Genomic DNA, 16,992 nt, shown 5'->3' on the forward strand with positions numbered 1-16,992 from the left:
TTCTTTCCCCCTTTTATTTGCTTAAGTTTCCTCGTCCTTCACACAGACTGTTGAGAATTTTTCACTTAAAGATTTCCAACTGTCAGTCAATCTCCTGATTAAAGGATTAGTTTTATTGGGACGGTTAGCCTCAGGGAAGATATGCTGCTCTTCTGGACTGATGGAAGCAGACACATTCATGGCTAGGATCCCAGTATTCCCTCTAGCAGTAGAGTGATCTTCTGTTGGTCTTGCTGCTTCTTAAGTACTTTGCTGAAAAATGGAAGGAAAACTTGGGGAGTTAAAAGAAGGCCTGAAAAAAATCCTGGCTGAGAAATTTTAGGATCAAATCATGTGTTAAAAAAAATCTTCCTGTTTGTGCTTTGAGTTTCTTCTTCTCATTCTTCTCTACCAGTCACTAGAATGTTCTTTAAAAAGAATGACTGCATAGGTCATTAAAATGGGAATTGAAGCTGCATCGATCTGTGACCTTTTTGGCAGGATAGGCTGTCCTCATATATAAACTTTGCTGTGACAGAATTTTTTCCCCCTCTTTTCCTGCCATGGAATGATCCCAAAGGAAAACTGAGAAACAGCCCAGTTGGATAAGTCCTGAGTAAAGTCTTTAAAATGAATGTGGCTCATTTCTTCCTCCTTGATCTGTTCCTTAATTTCTAATCTTATTTTGTCACAGCAGAGTTAAACAATGTCCTGTGGGCATATCTAAATGTCATCCGTTTTTGCCTATGCACATCTTTAGTAAATACATTGGGGAGTTTAAAAAAGATGATCACAATATGGTCAGGTAAACTTAGAAATCCAACTATGGGACATAAATTTGTGTTACTAAATATTCAACGTATTCACAGAGGTTTGCTGCATGCAAACACATAAATATCAACAAAGTAAATATAGAGTGAGCCACAGAAAAAGAATTTGTAAGAAAATCTTTAAAATGTTATAATTTTTCCAAACCAGGTTAGCTTTAGAATTAAGCAAACTGAAATTGGACATAATTTCAAATTGCCTTCAAATTTATAGTTTTAGATGTAACTTTACATATTAAGCTATAAGTTATATACAGGAACACATAATCTTTAATGATCTAGAACAGGTGTCCCCAAACTATGGCCCGCGGGCCGCATGCGGCCCCCTGAGGCCATTTATCCGGTCCACCACAGCACTTCAGGAAGGGGCACCTCTTTCACTGGTGGTCAGTGAGAGGAGCACAGTATGTGGCGGCCCTCCAACGGTCTGAGGGACAGTGAACTGGCCCCCTGTGTAAAAAGTTTGGGGACGCCTGATCTAGAATCACAAATAAGTATGAAAGTTTTTGTTTGCTTTTAGTATTTGGTCTGCATTTAATATTACATCTTCATAAGAATATTTTATGAATCAAAAAAATTCTATAAAAGGAAAATATTTTGGAATTTAAACTTTTTACAGCATGCTTTTTTAAATAAAAATAGTGCTGAAAGAGAAGAAGAATAAAAGAAGTAAAAGGTGGATGAAAAGGTGAAGAAAAAAGAGAAAAAAAGAGGGAATTAAACACTTTCCCAGTCATATGCTATGATAACCTTTCATAATTTGTCATTTATAGCAGATCATCCTGAATTAAACTTCACACCACAACTTAGAGACATAGAATTAAAAACTAAGCAAAACCAAAAAAATTGTAGTAAATCAATAAATATTAAATTCCTAGGCTACAGTTTCTTCATTCATGGATATAATTCTGTGTGTTTTGAATATCACCAAACCACTCAGCCAGGTATGGATTTCATAAACGAGATAAAATTCAGTCACTCTAAATGCTTCTCAGGGCCATTGAACACATGCATTTTTAACTTAGATTTGGCAATGTAACCTTGTGACATTATTTACCATGTTTGTATATTTTAGGGGTTGTTAGGCCATTATTAATGCCAGGTTTGGACTTTCTAGGCTACTTAAGGCTGTTTGTTGGTCTCAGGAAAAAAGCGTTATTTCTTCCTGTCTCAATTAGGAGAGAAACTGCAGACGCTAGGCTAAATTAGAAGTGAATTATACACCAGTCATTTTTTTGCATTCTGAGAAAAGCTCTGTGTATTTTTGTTTTTGCAACCATGAGTAATTGTTAAAAAAAATCATGTGTTTCCCGTCAGGTCTAAGACATAGACTCTGGTAAACATTTGTGTTTAAAATAATTAGCTGGCTGGCATTTGTTTCCAGAGCCTTTAGTCTTTTTAGCAAAAATCAAATGGACAGTTTCAATCCAGCAAAATCTTTGATAACAAAAATAAGAACTTGAAAAAGATAAAGTGCCAAAAATTTATTCAAAATGCTATCGTCTGACTCCTCTGTTTGAAACTAAAATTATCCTAATATATAGAGAGCTATAGATTCTTACAGCACAATATACATTGCCACAGGTGTATTGTGGAGTGTTTAGTCCTAGTCAAACACAAAATTTAGATAAGCGTAGTCAACTGTTTAATAAAGTAGATTTTCTTGTTTAGTGACAGACTCCTCACAGGTACAAAGGCATATTCAAATCCCATTAATTAGCCTTTTGTTATGTCAATTTATTAAATTTTTATCTTTAAAGGCTTTAGTGTGTTATGGTTTAGAAAATCAATTTAGAAATTATTGCAAGAATTCATAGACAGAAGTTTATATTGACAGTTATAATTTTCTGTTTGTCCTAAAATATTTATACTTGATGTTTACTAAATTAGCAAACATTTATGTAGCTTCATTAAGATAAAACAATGTTTAATAAAATTTTAGTTACAGAAAATAGAGATGTAATGTGAAGAGAGATTAATTAATAGAATCTGAAGAGTCCTCAGTGATCATTTAGTATAAATTCTTTCACTCAGAGAGCACTACAAAAATAGTGCTGACGTTCATTCCTTCACTACTTTCTTACTTCCAGAGATGTGACATCCTTTCCTCACAAGGTAACCATTTACACTATTCAACTTAAGTTTATCTGTCTTCCTGAATGTCCCCATGTGTTACCCATTTATCTTATAATTTCTCTTCAGAACTTTAGAGAGAATGATTCTATACTTTCTTGGACATGATTCCTCCACCCCACCTCCCAGTATTGAAGAATCTCATTAAATCTTCCCTTCTATAGTTTTTCAATCATTCTTTTATTAAAATATGCCATAAGATATTCTGAAATATGGTCTGCAATATTCAGACCATATTTCAAAAATCGTACTTTTTAAACTTTCCATTCTCTCTTTGTCTGAAACTATGATATTAAAACTGGATCCAATATTCTTGCTGAGGTCTGACTAGTACTAAATATGTGAACCATAATATTTTTGTATCAATTCAATGTAAAAATATGTAGCTGGAATGTTAAAAGAAGAATTTGGTGGTATCTGTCATTAGGTGATACCATCTTTGGTTTGGTTGCTGAAATCTGTGGTCAACTAAGCACTCCAATCTCTTTTTCAAGTCAACTGGTATCAAGACTCTTTTTCATTCTGTTTTCTGCATTCATTGTTGTTGTTGTCATTTTTAATCTCTAAGCAGGAACAGAGTGTTGGTCTCTTTAATAATGCAAAATTTTGGTTCTGTTAAGGCCATTTTGAATGTTAATTTTGTTCCACTATATGTTAGCTGTCATCCTCAGTTTGGGAGCTCTGCAAGCTTAATAAACAGCCCTTCTTTCTTTTCACAAAATTCAGATAAAACATTAAATGTGGCGGTCTCTCTCTGGATCTAATCATGTATATGAGCCTGACTTTATTACTTACCTTGTTTCCACTTCTTTAAAACAGAGATGATGATGATGAAAGAACTCATAGGTTGTTTTAGGATTAAATGAATTAACATGTCGAAAGTACTCAGGAAGATACCTGACGTATTATAAATAAAACACAATGCCCAAAATTAACATTACATTTCATAGCATTCTTCTAACCTATCAGTTTTCATGTACAACATTCTTATCAATCATTAATTTAGTTTTTTTCAATGGTAGTAAACCATAGGATTGATAATTTACCTAATGTAGAAAAAAATTAAGCATATGTTTGATAATTTTCAAAATCCAACTTTTCCATTTTAAAACTTTAAGTTGTAAATTGTTATGAAGTACATAAACATGATGTAAAAGACAGCTTTATATACCCTTCTTTTGAAGCATTTAAAGAAGAGTAAAAATAACTTTAGTTTAGTTTTGTTTTTTTGAGACAGACTCTTGCTCTGTTGCCAGGTACCAGGCTGGAGTGCAGTGGTGCGATCTCGGCTCACTGTAACCTCCGCCTCCCGGGTTCAAGCAATTCTCCTGCCTCAGCCTCCCAAGCAGCTGGGACTATAGACACGCCCCAACATGCCCAGCTAATTTTTATATTTTAATAGAGATGGAGTTTTACTATGTTCGCCTAGATGGTCTCCATCTCTTGACCTTGTGATCTGCCTGTCTCAGCCTCCCAAAGTACTGGGATTACAGGCGTGAGCCACCGAGCCCGGTCTAGTTTTTAATATATGCTTCAGACTACATTAGTAAAATATATAATTGTAAATTTAAAAAACAGTAGAAATCCCCAAGTTTGGAAACGTGGTGGAGGATGGTCGTGGGATGTAACTTGCTTGAGAATTCCTGCTCTCTGGACATAGACACCACACACTGTCTCACACACACTCACACATCCACATTCAGAGAGATTGCTACTGAAAAGTACAGTCCAGGACCAACCAAAATGGAGCCAGTCAGGACTCATCCACAAATAAAGAATTAACTCAGCTAGCATTCAGTTTAAAGCAGAAGAAATTGGAATGCTTTCTCATTCTGTTTCCTATCTAAGCAAATTGAACAGTCAGTTAGCTCTTGTTCAATCCCAAAACGTGGGACTCATGTTTTACTTGGTTGGCGCTATAAAAGTAATGGCTAAACAGCAATTATGTTTGCATCAACATAATACATCTCCTTTCTTACCCTAATGCTCATAGCATCACTAGGAGATACTCACTTTGTCTTCCAGAGCTCTGTGTTACCTAATTCAATGAACACTACCCACATGTCGCTACTGAGCTCTTACAGTGTGGCTGATGTGACCAAGGAACTGAAATTGTAATTAATTTACTTTAAATTTAAATTATAAGCCGGGCGCGGTGGCTCAAGCCTGTAATCCCAGCACTTTGGGAGGCCGAGGCGGGTGGATCACGAGGTCGAGAGATCGAGACCATCCTGGTCAGCATGGTTAAACCCCGTCTCTACTAAAAACACAAAAAATTAGCTGGGCATGGTGGCTCGTGCCTGTAATCCCAGCTACTCAGGAGGCTGAGGCAGGAGAATTGCCTGAACCCAGGAGGCGGAGGTTGCGGTGAGCCGAGATCGCGCCATTGCACTCCAGCCTGGGTAACAAGAGCGAAACTCCGTCTCAAAAAAAAAAAAAAAAAAAAAAAAAAAAAAAAAAAAAAAAAATTAAATTATAAGCAAATACTCAACTAACTATTAGAAAACTTTGAAGTACGTTCAGAACAAATTGAGTTTGCAAATCTACTTTTCAACTATAAATTTTATGATATTTAAATTGAAATGAGGTTTTAGATCAGGATGGAGGTAAATCGAAAGTAATTCTGAAGATATGTGGTATAGGAATTGAAATGTGTTCTAAGTGTAAAATGCACACTAAATTTTGACTACTGTGTATAAAAATGTAAGATATCTCACACTTAAAAATTTTGTGCATATCGGAATGACAGTATTTTAGATATATTTGATTAAATTACATATTTTATTAAAATTTTCTTCATCTGTTCTTTTACCATTTTTTAATGTTACTAGATTATTTGTGTGGTTTCCCTCATGTTTCTACTACATAGGTGTCTATACAGTAGACATATTGTGGATGAAAATCTGTTCATCTATAGAGTCTAGATTAATCTCATTTCCCTCTACCATTCTGCAGAATAGGGTGAGAAAAAAATAGTCTGTGGGCTATCCATGTCACATGGATTATATGTAATTGATTTAAAGAATGATAACAGAAGCAAACCCAAATTGGTTTTTATTCAATAAGGCATCTGCTTTTATGCTAGATTTTATGGAATTTGTCCACTTGGAACCTTTAATATGGTTGAAATTACTTGTCTCATCTTGATAAGTCTTTCTCATGCTGTGCTGAGATAGATCAAAAGCAATTCACACGTAGAAATATATCAGCATGCTAAGTGGGCTTTCTCTGCTTTTAAAATGAAAATTAAAGTTGATAATATGGGTTTTGGATTCACATTTAGGCAGATTACTGAGCATTACTAGCTCTGCCAGCTACTGGGTGTGACAGGATAACTCTTAATTCCTTTAGTAGTCTCAGCTATTTTCTTTCTTCTTCTTCCCTTTTTATCTCTTGCTTTCTTGGTAAAATGAAGATATTTTCTACTTCTCAGAATTTTGATAAAGATTAAATAAAATAGCATATACAAAATTCCTAAAAGGTATAGGTACTTGATAAATGAATGTTTCTTTTCTTCCCCTGATATTTTGGAAACAGTTATATTGAATAATTGTTAATTAAAAGTACATTTGCATTGTATGCTGAAGATATATATGTTTCTTGTTCAAAGTTGATGCTGGACATTTTCAATCTGACAGTAGCAACTTTAATAATGATTATTAAGATATGTTAATCACCTTGCTTGAATGTACAGTGTATACATATATCCAAAAAATCACATTGTATTCCATCAATATATACAATTATTGTCATATAAAATATATTAATAAAATATAATAATTATTAAAGCTAAGGTAAAAATTGCAAGACTGTTGTTTCTCTTATGAGTATTGACACTAAATAATAAAAATTTTTGCTTTATATTCTTTATTCATATTGAGAGATGATTTTGCTCAATATTCACTAAAATAAAAATACTGTATAATGATAATATTAATGCAAATAAATAGTGGAATGAATCTGCCTTTTATATTTTTCATACCAAAAAAGATAATGAATCTCCATTTTAATATGCAGATTTTCTGAAAAATAGCACAGAAATTATTTTCACTTTTGTTTCAATTATTTGAGCTTCAACAACTGAAATACATGCAAAGCCCCTATTATGGTTGAGTAAGTTAATGACATGCTGCCAACAAAACATGATTTTTTATGTATGGTGAACAATATATCTGTGGCAGCTCAGGTAATCCAGTAAGGGCTACCAGATTGCAACATTGACAGTATGCCAAGATTTAAAATTAGAATTGAGACAAACTAGTTTGTCAGTCATTAAATATCTTTAACCAAGGATTGATAGAAAATGAAGAGGAACAAATATAACCCCAATTGATGCAACTGCTGTTTGTTCTTTTACAGTTCTTCCTCACTGGATGTCCTATCTTTACAGTTATGGGGATCCAAAGGACCATAAAATTATTTTATGTAAGTTGAAAAATGAACTTCATATCCATAAATTTGTATAAATGTAAGTATTGTTTTAAATTTTAACAGTTGTTTTTGCACATAGTATAGTAGAATTGACTTTTTTCACTTTTGTCTTTTGAAAGAAATAGAATTCTTTTCTTCTATAGAAATAATGCCATTGTATGATTAGTTTCTCAAGTAAAATTAGCCCTTCTTCTTACAAATAACTGCTGCAATAATAAAATTCAAATTACTTTAAAAGTTATTTGATGAAAGAAAGGGGATGTGTGAAAACATTTTAAAGCATTTTGAAGATTATTCTGTAAGACATTGTCTTCATTTTGCATAAATTCCAGATTACTTTCAGAAAGAAACATATTACTCTCTCAACCACACTTTACTTGCAGTCTATAGTTACACACAAATCTATCCTTCACCTCCGTGCATTCCAGTTTCAGCATCCCAAAAAAATAGTTATATTTTAAAAGTGAAGTTCATATCAATGCTTTGGAGCTTGACTTCTTTTCATGGAAACAATGACCTTTAAGTTATGAGGTTAGCTTGCCAACATCTATCTAGCCAACCCTACACAGCAAGAAGGTAAACTCATGAGGCTATCGGACCTTCTCCAAAAGCAGAATTACAGAATGATGGAATGTATGGAAAGGGAGATTGTTGGAGTAACAAGTAGCACAGGTGATGGGATGGAAGTCAGATAAGGTAAAATACCAGACATGGTAGTGACAGCTAAAAGTTACCAAAATTTACTGTCTCCTGGAACTACTTATTAGAGATGTATTTTATGTATGTTAAATATTTGATCATTATAAAATTCCTATAAAGTAGACAGCATTATTGTGTCTATTTACCAAAGGAAGAAATAGAGTAGTTAAATAACTTTCCCAAGACAATGCATCTGTAAAGTGATGGGACTAGAATTCAAACTGTAAGAATCAGGTGCCAAACTTCATGCTGTTAGCCACAACATGCCTAATAATGCCTCTTTGCATTATGGCAAGCATCATGCTCACATTTTGTTCTGTCCCTCATTCCCCAAGAGTCAAAAGCATGATGATTTGCAACATATCTGCAGTTTTCCAAGAGGTCAGCAACTCCCTACTTGTCCTCCAACTTAGAGCAGGTTTTCTTCACACAGGAATGGGGAAGAAATTCTTTTCATGCCAATTTCTGTGTAGCTCAGCTGTTAAAGTCAACTGATATATATATATATATATAGATAGATCAGTTATATATCAACTGTTAAATTCAACTGATATATATCAGTTATATATCAACTGTTAAATTCAACTGATAGATATCAATTATATATTAACTGTTAAAGTCAACTGATATATAGATGTATATATAAAAATATATATACCTTAATATACATACACACATATAAGTTGCATTTATACATGTGTACGTATGTATACATATCTCTATATATGAAAAGTCAGTAAAAATAGCCAATATTACTTGGTGTTTACTGTTTACTATGGGTAAGACATCTGATTTAAGAGGATAACCTCATTTAAATCTCCTAATAAGCCTGGTCAAAACAATTTCATAAATACCTGTGTCTTGTATTGGGTTATTCTTCCAATCACTTTAATCAATTACAAGTCTTTGCAATCTGAAAGGTGCTGTTTCAGCTTTTTAAAGTCAGGATTATATGTTGTATGTGACATCGTTTCTGCCTTCAAGGAGCCTAAACTATAGTTGCAAACATAAAACCTAAAAACAAATATTTATTGAGTAGAAGATAAGTTTTATAAGGTCATATGCACATTATAATTTAAAAGATTTTTATTAAATGGAGGCATTATTGTCATTTAGAAATACAAAGTGAAGAATCATAAGGATGGTGGAATTTGTCACGACCTGTAAATAATTTTGAAAAGGATTTGAGAGACTGTGTAGTATCCAAGATATTTAGTCTTAGAAATGTACTCTAATTAATTTGAGCAGGAGAGAAACTTGTTGAAATATGTTAATATTAAGGAGCTCATGGCATTTCTGGGAGGGCTAGGGAATCATCCCCAAGGCAATACAGGCAGATGTAAGATTCCAAATCATGCTTTGAGCATAAGCCTCTGTTTATGCCACTATACTGGTCTCACCACAATGTTGGGAATGTTTTCTTGCTGCAACTATCTGTGATGTCAGAAAAAATTCTTCTTGGTTCATCCTTTTTGGATTGTTATCCACAGATGAAAAGGGTAGAGATTATTATGAGTGTCTATATTCCTGCTGCAAAGGAGAACAGCATATGGTATCTTTCTCTTACAGAATAGGAAGAAAACTGAGCCTCTTGCAAAGATTCCTGGGGGTTTGGATGCTTAATGATTCAGAGGGGCTACATTCAATAGAGGTGAAAGGGATGTGGAAGGGCATTTCCTGTAAAGTGAAAGGCGTTAGAGAAAGAATCCAGATAAAAATGCATGCTTCATGATCAGATAAATGAGCATCACGTGGTGTTTCTAGAGCTTAAGGGTGTGGAAGTGCTGGTGGGACAGTGAGAAACCAGAAAAGAAGACTAGATTCTTACTAGATCTGATTCTATACTATGCTAAATATCAAGTTAAGGACTTCATGATGTTTTTTGTTCTGTTAGTAATGTAAGGCCATTGAAGTAGCTTTAGTGCAAGGAAGTCATTAAACACACAAATATTATTGCTGTTTTACTAATAGACTTTTTTCCAATTTATTCGATACTTGATTTTTCTTCAAAGTAATTTTTCATTAGAATTTGCTTTGTAAAATGCTTTATTCTTTGAATTTCTAACAAGATAATACAAAGATTTCATATTCTACCAATATGATTTTAATTTTGAATAATACATGAGAGAAAATACGATACAAAAGTTAAACATTTTCATATCCCATGAGTCATGTGATGTTAAAGTCCTCATGGTAAGTGACATTTCAGAGAGTTTGGCTGGTCTGAGCGTTAGCATATTTCCCTAAAAAGAAGTAACAACCACTGTAAGATGCATAATATTCATAGGTTTATTGGTCTCTTGGAAAGAAGCTTGGCCATTTTTTGTTTTCTCTTTTTTTCTTTGTTCCCCTCATCCCTTTAATGTGATATTGTACTCTCATGCTAAACTGTAGTTTATTTTTCATTAAAAATCTGTTCTTGATTAATTACTTGTGTTAATGTCTTTAAAAATGTTTTTGGAGTGAGATCTTCACTGGAAGGCATATCTTAGATTAGTAAAAAAGAAATGAGAGAGCACCATAAGAATGGAGAAAGACGAAATATGAAAAGCCTAGTTTATCTGACTAAGCTTCCCATTGACTCCACTTTCTTGAACTTAAAGCAAAAAGAATCGCAGGAAGAGACACAAAAACTAGGAGGGTCATAGTTTTTAAGAGACTTTTTTTTCAAATACTAACTTTCAATAAAATTTTCAATTGTGTAACTTCATGTGGGGCATATTGAGTGATATAAAGGATAATCTCATCATTAAATGCAGAAGCAAATTTCACAGAGCTAAACTATTAAAATTAGGTTTACTGTGGTATCTAGAATCAACAACTTCTAGTCACTAAAAACAAGATTAGTTGTGGTAAGATCATACATGTATCATGATGCAATTTTTAAATAAGAATAGAAAAAGCAAATGTGAGTGAAAGAAAATGTGTTGCAGAATGTCTACTATCGGCAAGATTTGAGATTTTTCATATATCTCATTTATTCCTTTCTTATGTTAGTAGTTACATAGTTATGCTATAATGAAGAATTTTGACTAATAAGAAAACCATCATTCATTAATACATGATAGTTATTCTATTGATCATGGAAGAAGAAAAAATGTTTTTATTGTAGAAAAAAGATAATTTAAAAACTATATCTCAGAATTTTTTCTGCATTATTTCCTATCCCCTCAACCAAATTATGATTCATTTTGATTCCTTAGCACATGTAGCAGGCATTATTTGCTAAATAAATGGCGGCATCTTAATGGTCTTTAAAACACGCTTTTAAGTTTGGGTATGAGATACATTTTCTCCTCTCATTGCTTCATCAGAACTAACAAAGTTTTAATGTTTCTATGAACTAAAGTTCTAAATGTGTTTTCCTGAAATTATCAATAAGTTCCTTTCACATTGACCATAACTGCCTCATTTGATTTCCCTAGTCTAATTGAATATATTTTAAGTTGCTAGATTATAGAGTTCCTCAAGTACTATTACATTTTACTATATTGTGGTAAAATAAGCAAAGATAAACATGGAAATAGTAACTTGGCTCTGGGGTGTGTGTGTGTATGTGTGTGTCTGTTTAAGAGAAATGTCCTTATAAAGACTTAGATGAATAGCACATGTCACAAGTCATATGTCTGTATTAAATGTTTAGTCCCAAATGAAAGTTTATATCATTACATGCCTGTATCTTACTTATAACAAGCCTTAAATTTAATTATATTAGTCTTGCATTAGTCTTCTCCTCCTTTGGGTATTTTTATCTAAGTGACTTATTTCACTAACTTAAACCCAGAGCAATTTTTTTATAAAGCACTTAGTCATCAAAACAAAAGTGGCTGTTAAGGTTTAGGGATTTATTGTCTTGGGAAGATGAGCAAATGCACTAGATTTTAATGACATTGCAGAAAGAATTCTTAATATCAGCTGAAGTTCTTGATTTGCATATTTTTAAAGCGCATTGCATTATTAAATTTAAATTGTTTTAAATAAGTGCAAATAAATATACATTTCAATTGTAAAAGATGTGTGTGTGTGTGTGTGTGTGTGTAAAATCTCACCACGTTGAAACCTGGTTAAGAAACAAAGCCTGTGTTGTTTACCACCCCTTAAGTACTAAGGACTATCTTACACATAAAAGCCTCTCCAAGTTTGTACATTTACTAGAGCCTGAGGCCCTTCAGTGACACATGCTTTGAATATGGAGCTAATTCTGCCCATCCCAGTAAAACAGAATCATTTTAATCATTTTATGTGTTCACTTGGACTGACAATCATGAGGATCACTAAAGGTTGGAACCTAAGAAATTTTACCAGCAGTTTATTTTCAGGTTTGCTGTGTCACCCTAAATATTGTTTCCTTTATACTGAAAATTTGTTATTTCAGAATTATTAGTTGTTTGTGTGTGTATGATTACATAAAATACATATGTAAGTATTATATATAACATACATAATATATAAATATGTATTATATATGTATCTCTAACAATATATATACATATGCATATGTAATATATAATACATATAAATACAGCATAAGATATAGTCTATTATATCCATATCATATAAGATTAACATATAATTAATATTTAGTATACATTAATATATTAAATAATATATGCATTATAGATCTATTATATATACATACGTATATGTATTATATATGTACGTGTGATCCCAAGATAAAATTAGAATCCCAGAATAAAATTGGTGTTTATAACGGATAACAGATGGGAACTTATATAGTCTCTGTAGGCATACTCCAGTGCTGCCTCCACCCAAAGAGTTAATTTTAGCAAGAGCTTGAGGTTTCAGCAACCAGGATTCAGGAGAAGGAGCTGAGGGCATTCCAAGCAGGAATTTTTTTATGTGGCAAGAACCTCTACTATCCAGTTAGTGATGAGAAGGTGATAAGAAATAATTATCTGTTAGGTAATGTCAAGGAGCAGGTTGAAAGGGACAAAAATGAACCCAGGATGAGTCTAGTGTCAGGACCATGTGGTCAGAGGGAATATCATTAAGGAATGTGACTTCTGAAGTCAGAAGTAAAGTTTCTACAAAGGCTGATAGGCAAGATAGACAGATTAGGGCTTTGAAGATGCAGCTTTCCAAGCCTGTCTTTCCTGCTCTCAAAGTGGCCTGACCCCAAAGGCCCTAATCAGAAGATCCATGCCAGGCACCAGGGAACAATTTATGAGGGAAGACTGCAATTTTAAAACATTCTGTTCTTTGAATTCCCTCTTACGGGATGACTGCTGGTTGCTTCATTGGTGGTAGAGATGGAGTTGTTTTCAGCATCAAGGCTTCCTCTACTTTCAAGTGATCATCAGCTTAACAGTGTTCCTTGAGGTACGCATCATCTTTCCTAAAAATAAAATAAAAGAGTTTAAGCTGTGTTTCAGATGAACATTTTAATAGATTGCAATTATTCAGTAACATAGAAGATTATAAATTTCAGAAACATGAAATATTTCTCACTGAAATTGCCATCAGTGTAACAACTTGGACCTATAGATCCTCCTAGAAATTGTATGCCTGGCTTACCTGTAATTACTTCTGGGGTACCTTGGAAATATTTCATAGTCTTATCAACAAATCTTATTGGCTACGTCAACTGTGCCACATGCACTGAATTCCTATGCAAGCACAGCTTCCACTGATGTAATGAGCAGCATGATTGAGCTGCTCTGCCTACCATGGTGGGCAGCCCAGCTAAAACCTAGAGAAAGTATGGTTGGTAAGAGCAGTGCAGTGAGTTGAGAGGAGGCTGCATGAGGATTTCCTGGAACTACATTATGAGATAATGCCACATCACCACTCTCAGCCACCACTGAACCTGCAACAGAGACTGTTACATGCTCTTTTTCTTGTACCAAATGAAAGACTGTTTTATACACCTTATATCTCTTAAAAAATTTATGTGAAGAAGTTCCTTCCTTAAAAAATAATTCTTATTTTCCAGATGAGAAGCATGTAGTTTGAGTCACTTGCTAACTGTCACATATCTTCTAAGTGAAAGAGCTATGATTGAAAAGCAGCCACCTGACTAAACTGCTTTTATGTTTGACCCATACACTGTTTCGTTCTAGATAATCTGTTACCAAATCAAGCTTCTCTGTGAAATATCTCTTCTTTTATAATGACTTATTTCAGTCTATCAGGAAAACAGATTCTTGGTAAACCAGACCTACCTAAGAATATGTAGAAATATCAAGACAGGCTTTAATTCTAGTAATTCTCATAGACTGAAAATACTTGTCTTGACACTATTTTTGGCCTCTGCCTATTGGGCTTATCTATAAAAGTGGATCAATCTTTCTGTTCCTTTGTTATCAGACTTGGCCATGCAACAATCTTTAGCCAATAAAATTTAAGAGGAATTAGTATGTGCTGTTGTGGCACAGAAGTTCAAAAAGTCCACTTTCTTTCTCCCTCTGCTTCAAGAACATCATGTTTATATAGGAGCAGTTTGTTCATATTTAATCCCAGAATGAAGAATACATACAACTGAGCTAACAATGGCCAGAAAAAGACAGGAGTGAGAAAAAGAAACTGCTTTCATAAAGCATTGAAACTTTGGGATTGTTTATTTTCAGGCATAATTTAGCCTAAACTGGATGACTGAAGAGTCAGCATAGTACATGCATAGGCTTAGATTCCTGTAAAAGTCAGCTGCTGCTTCCATTTCCTTTAGGTCAGATAAAGTAGTACTCCCATGCAACAGGGCCGGAAGCAATCATTTCCTCTAGGAAAGTATGGCTACTCTGGTAGACTTAATAGGAAATAGTGATTATTTTGTGGTACAGTGATGCAGAGGAAGAAGGCAAAGATGTTTTCCATGCTTGCATGACTCCAGGGTGGTTTTATTGCTAGCTTGCCTCCTCCTTCTTCTGATCTTTCTTGGTCCTATCTACCACAGTTGGATCTTCATTGAGGTTAACTTATCCTTGATGGTGTCAGGGTAAGCTGATGAATCTGGTCATGAAATGTGTAAGAACTGGATATGAGCCCTGGGTCTGAAAATTGCTAGTGGTATAATTTTAAGAATGTTAATGTTCACTGGAGGCAGAGAATGGAGTGAGCCAAGATCCAAGATCGTGCCATTGCACTTCATCCTGGACAACAAGAGTGAAACTCCATCTCAAAAAAAAAAAAAAAAAAAAAAAGAATGTTAATGTTCATATTCTCAAGTTTCTCTATCTGGACTGTTGGAATAATTATTATCTTTGTCTTCATTTCAGTTTCCTCCCTCCCAGGTTCCTCTTCCTCTCATGGCAAACTTGTCTTTATAAAAGGCGTTAATGCTTTTATCACTTGCTTGCTTAGCATGCTTCAGTAAGTCCTCACTGCCCACAAGACAAAGTCTGAATTCTTTGACGAGGCATGAAAAACCTCCAGGGACTGCCCCCATTTACTCCCAGTTTCATCTCTTGATGCTTTTTACCTTAACTTGATGCTAGCAGTATTGAGCTACCTATTTTCCCCACGTGAAATCATGGCACAATGTTATCTACCTTCAAATTTCTACATGCTATTTTTTCTTACTTACCTGCACGTCCAGTGGAAGTCCCTGCCTTCCTGCCCTTCAGGTTCGTGATCTCAGCTAAAACTGCTTCAGCTATGAGAAAAATTTTCTCTTGCTGCTTGCTAATGTATACAGGATTGTGTTTTTTTAAATATGTGAAGAGAAAAAAAACAACAAGATTAGATACGGGGTTGGAGATGGGCTTTGCACAGCGGAAAGAGGCAGCCTATATTTGTCTTTCCAGAAAAAATAAATGGCCCCTAGTGTTCTACAGTTAGTAAAATTTACTTCTTTAATTAACTGTCTTTGTGGTGAATATTTCTATCAAAGCCCTTAAAAGGAAGTGTGACTGGTTCTCTAAATAAATAAAAATGCACCTGGGATGAAGGCATTCATAATATCACCTAAACACACATTATGTTGTTTTGCAATTATTAGTTTATAGGACTTCCCTTCTTATAGGCTATGGTTTTAAATAATATTAAATAGTATCTTTTTGTTTTTGGAACACTACTGTCTAGCTCATTGTAGGTCCTTTATAAATACTGTATTTTAACTTATCTCCAGAATAGAGTCAGATTCATATTTGACTACTACTGTTCACTAAATGCTGTTTAACAGGATCATTGTAATAGGCACTTTGACATATTATTTTACAAAATCTGTAAGTCATATTACATGATTTTCATTTTATAGTTAAAGGAACTGAGATTCCGAGAGTAGAAGTTATATAATATCACATAATATAAACAGAGCAAGAATTTGAATCCAGGTCTCCCTGAGTGGATGTACTATTTTTTTTGTACTATATTAATAGGTGTTTTATTGTTCAACAATACACTGAAATAAATATGAGCTTACTTCTAAAAGGAAGAAAAATTAACAGTTAAAATTATTCTTCAGGTTTTCCTAACAAAGTTGAAACACTGGATATTCAAGTGAATATTCAAATTATATATTCAGAGAAATCTCAAAAATTAAAACAGAATTTTAGAAAATGTTACTTGAATACTTCCAAATTCCCTGGCTGAGCCCAAGTAGAAGGTAGGAACAGAGGATCATACTTTTGTGGCTTGACTCCCGCCTACACCACCATGCAAAGAATTTTCCCTGTAGCTGCAGCTCAGTTGGATCTCTTCAGCCTTCATATTCACTTTGAGACACCACTCAGGCATATATATGCTGGAAATCTAGAGTGCTCAAAAAGTTATGTTTCTTCCTATTGCTGTCTATCAGCTTTTATGCTTTCTGTTTACTTAGGATGTAGCCTTCTAAATGGGGACCTAGAAATACTCATGGGTGATCACTATCCTTTTCTGCATGGAGAATAATCCCAAGCACCCCTGTGAGGCCTCCTCCATGCTGGCACGTGTCCTGTGATAGGCCCAAGAGCTGAAGGATGCTTAG

The 16,992-nt window shown here is 34.0% G+C and overlaps 1 long non-coding RNA gene across 1 annotated transcript in view; it reads left to right on the forward strand.

The window, feature by feature from the left end:
* The window catches only part of LOC141584313 (uncharacterized), a 572,289-nt gene that overhangs the window by 308,472 nt on the left and 246,825 nt on the right, over positions 1-16,992 (forward strand). The window contains exon 13 of the long non-coding RNA XR_012517287.1: positions 7,299-7,364. This is a non-coding gene — a long non-coding RNA (uncharacterized LOC141584313). The remainder of the gene's footprint in view (positions 1-7,298; positions 7,365-16,992) is intronic.

This window comes from Saimiri boliviensis, chromosome 4 (genome assembly GCF_048565385.1).
Source record: "Saimiri boliviensis isolate mSaiBol1 chromosome 4, mSaiBol1.pri, whole genome shotgun sequence".
Taxonomy (NCBI): Eukaryota; Metazoa; Chordata; class Mammalia; order Primates; family Cebidae; genus Saimiri; species Saimiri boliviensis.